Source organism: Pongo pygmaeus, chromosome 17 (assembly GCF_028885625.2).
Source record: "Pongo pygmaeus isolate AG05252 chromosome 17, NHGRI_mPonPyg2-v2.0_pri, whole genome shotgun sequence".
NCBI classification, from domain to species: Eukaryota; Metazoa; Chordata; class Mammalia; order Primates; family Hominidae; genus Pongo; species Pongo pygmaeus.
This window is the reverse complement of record NC_072390.2, coordinates 75,603,939-75,607,955: the sequence shown is the minus strand read 5'-3', so window position 1 is coordinate 75,607,955 and position 4,017 is coordinate 75,603,939. Positions and strand designations below refer to the sequence as shown.

The 4,017-nt window shown below is 50.0% G+C and overlaps 1 pseudogene; it reads right to left on the bottom strand.

Annotated features, from left to right (window-relative positions):
- Positions 1 to 480: 480 nt before the first annotated feature.
- Positions 481 to 1,849, bottom strand: LOC129019096 (C-terminal-binding protein 2-like; annotated as a pseudogene).
- Positions 1,850 to 4,017: the final 2,168 nt, after the last annotated feature.

Below are 4,017 nucleotides of genomic sequence, written 5' to 3'. Positions count from 1 at the left end.
GTTCAGGTGTGAGAGACTTCTCTGTACAGAAGCCTGTACTGTCTTCAATCCTATGCGTGCAAGTGTCTACCACAGGCAAACAGTTTTCTCCCCATTTTGCAGTCATGTGATCTCCCTCTTAGCAGAAAGTGGTAACCAGCCCCTGTAGGTGGATGGGGATTTCCTCTTAGTAGTTTTTATTTTGATGTTTGAATTCTTCACGCAACATTCTAGAGCAGGGTGTTCAGGACTTGCTGTGGTCAAAGGACTGATGAAGGAAAAAGATCTATTTATTCTTGGTGATTAAGGTGAAAAACTTAACACACAATGACAGAAGTAGGTCGTCAATAAATCACATCCTAGTCTTTCAGCGCTTCTGTAAGCAGACGACATCCAATTTTCTAGCTCTTTTAGTTTTAACACTGCAGCATCAATAATGCATATGTCCAGAATCAGTTAAAAAGACCGTCAGATTCGTTTTCTCTGAGTTCATCAATTTTTCACTGTCTCTTAGCCCCAAGTGTATCTGAATGATTACCTTCCGGCATTCTCTGCTATTGCTCGTTGGGGTGCTCTCGATTGTCCCTGTGTTTTGTGGGCTGGTTGGGAGAGGGAGCTTGGGAAGGATGTGCCACTGTGGGGAGGTTGTGAGTCACTGGGATGCCTCCAGGGATGATCTCTTCCGTGACTGCCGGAAGTCCTCCTGGAGCCACGCCCACGATGCCTGGCGGGTATCTACGTGGCACCACTGAGCTCCGGATGAATTGCTTGCTGGTCTATTACTGACCAAGGCACTGATGTGACAAAGAATTCCTTGTTTGCACAGTTTCTTAAGCTTTCTGGGATGCGACCTATGACAGTTCGGCGGATCTGGGTGGCAGCCGCCTCCCTCATCTCCAGCGACGCCTGAATGGGGGCAGCGTGAGGAGTGCAGATGAGATTCTGGGCATCCTTCAAGGAACCCTGAGCAAAGGTAAAGGGCTCCGACTGGTGCACGTCGAGAGCTGCCCTCTTATCTTGCCATCACTGAGGGCCTGTGCTAAGGCTTTCTCGTCCACCAGGGCACCACGGGCTGCGTTCACAAGGAATGCTCCCAGACTCATCTGGTTTATAGTCATAGTCATTGATGAGGTGGTGATTATGTTTGTTGAGCTTGCAGTGCAATGAGACGCAGTCACTTTGACACAGCAAATCCTGCAGGGTGTAGACCCTCTGCATGCCCGGGGACGGCTCTATCCCATCCTGCAAGTAGGGATCATAAAATATGACGCTGAATCCAAAGGCCTTGGCTCGAACTGCAACAGCCTGCCCTGTGCTACCAAAGCCGATGAGGCCCCAGCGTCTCCGCACCAATGTGAACCCCTCCCAATGCCCCATGCCCTAACACACGTGCCTTCTGGCCATGCCTGGTACAGCCACGTGTTCCTCCGGTACAGACTGAGGATGTGGCAGATGGTTGAGCTGGCTGTCTCTTCCACAGCTGTGGACAGGACGTTGCACACAGCAATCTCAAGCTCGCTGGCAGCCTTGATGTCCACATTGTCGTAGCCACTGCCTATCCGCACAATCACTCCCAGGGCCTTGAACTTCTCCAGGTCCTCCCTGGCGAGGGTGATGGTATGGTACCTCATGGTGCCCAGGGCTTCATGTAAAATCTTTTCGTGGATCTCCTGCGTGGAGTGCATATCACAGAAGGCCATGGTGGCCAGGTCCTTTGGGATGGGCATCTCCACGGTGCAGTCGCGCAGTCCAGCAGCGCCACCCAGGGCGGGGGTGGAGTGCAAGGGGCCATTCATGACCTGGGGGCGATACCTTCACAAATTCGGTGCACTCACTGTCTCTTAACTTTGTGCTTATCCACACGGGCCATTCTTTATGGAACTTTGCAATTCTCAGATCAAAAGGCAAGGCAGTCCTCTAAGAACTTGGGGAACTTGCAGGAGTCTGCGCCAATGACGCCACTTTGAACCCAATATAAATCTGTCCACAAACTCTATAGTTCACACAATGGGCTGTCCATCTTTTAAAGTAAATACGGCTTCATTCGTTCAGAAACCATTTAAGGTGATGAAACCCGTTTGCTTGCAACTGGGCCACCATCACTCATTTAACCAGTGAACCTCACTACCACCCCAGGTCTGGAGCGCCCGGAGTCCGGGATGGCTGGGGGTGGAGGGAGCTTTGGCCCGGTGCTGCCACATCCCTGCCCCTGCTCCCAGCCTTGGGCCCGGGCTGGGGGTCCACCCCGGTGTCTCGTGTGGTCTCGCAGCTCCTCCCCTGCTGGGGTCCCACTGACCTGAGGGGCGCCAGAGATCCCGCTGGCATGAGGGGGTGGTCCAGTTGGACCCCTGCCACCCTGGGTCCGACCTGGCCAGTCCAGCACCACGTTTTTTTACTTTCTTCTAATTTTATGTTCTTGAGAAAAATTATGGTAAGATACTTTTAAAAATTACTGGCATTCGTTTTTTCTTTGAATTTTATTATAAAAAATAACGGCCAGGCGCGGTGACTCACGCCTGTAATCCTAGCACTTTGGGACGTTGAGGAGGGTATCACCTGCGGTCGGGAGTTGGAGACCAGCCTGACCAACATGGAGAAACCCCGTCTCTACTAAAAAATACAAAATTAGCTGGCGTGGTGGCAGGTGCCTGTAATCCCAGCTACTCAGGACGCTGAAGCTAGAGAATCACTTGAACCCGGGAGGCTGAGGTTGCGGTGAGCCCAGATCGCAGCATTGCACTCCAGCCTGGGCAAAAAGAGCGAAACTCCGTCTAAAAAATAAAAAAATTAAAAAATTAAAAAATGAAAAAAAAACTTTAAATATCTTTAGAATCTGTATTTGAGGCACCTTTTCATTGCCAGGATTAACTTGTATTTCTATGGTTTTATGGATCATTTTCCTAGAGGTTTGTTTTAGTTATTCAGACTGCATCTGGAATTGGTTCCTTCCGGTGTGTTCTTGGTCTCACTGACTTCAAGAATGAAGCCGTGGACCCTCGCGCTGAGTGTTACTGTTCTTAAAGATGGTGTGTCCGGAGTTGTTCGTTCCTCCCAGTGGGTTTGTTGTGTCACTGGCTTCAGGAGTGAAGCTGCAGACCTTCGTAGTGAGTGTTACAGCTCTTAAAGGTGGCACAGCTGGAGTTGTTTGTTCCTTCCGGTGGGTTTGTGGTCTTGCTTGCTTCAGGAGTGAAGCTGTAGACCTTTGCAGTGAGTGTTACAGCTCATAAAGATAGTGCGGACCCAAACAGTGAGCAGCAGCAAGATATATTGTGAAGAGTGAAAGAACAAAGCTTGCACAGCATGGAAGGAGACCTCAGCGGGTTGCCACTATTGGCCTGGGTGGGCAGATTTTATTCCCTGATTTGGCCCCGCCCACATCCTGCAGATTGGTCCATTTTACAGAGTGCTGATTGGTTTGTTTTTACAGAGCGCTGATTGGTATGCTTACAAACTTTGAGCTAGACACAGAGCACTGATTGGTTTATTTACAGTCCTTTAGCAAGACAGAAAAGTTCTCCAAGTCCCCTACCGGATTAGCTAGACACAGAGTGCCGACTGGTGCATTTACAAATCTTTAGCTAGACACAGAGCACTGATTGGTGCATTTACAATCCTTTAGCTAGACATAAAGGTTCTCCAAGTCCCCACCAGACCCAGAAGCCCAGCCAGCTTCACCTCTCAATCCCCCCTCTAAACAGGACACCCCAACTGCTGTTGGGAATTTGGCCGATGACTGCTTTAGCTACTTCCTGCTGGATAGGGGTAAAGAAGGGGCCCTGCAGTTATATTGTCCTCCAGAGAGGAACACTTTAGGCCAGTGGAAGGGCCAGCGGGTTGGTCCAGGGGTCCTCGGTAGAAGTTGTTAGTTGAACTCATTTGGGTTTCCATTTGTAAGACCATCTGTATCTTGATGGCCTCGATTCTGGAGGAAACAAATTTGACAAGAAGGTTAAAAATACAGGGCCCAAAGGTGAGTAACAGCAAGTTGGCTGCCACGGGACCTAGAAAGGGGAGAAGCCATGTTGCCCAACTCCAGTG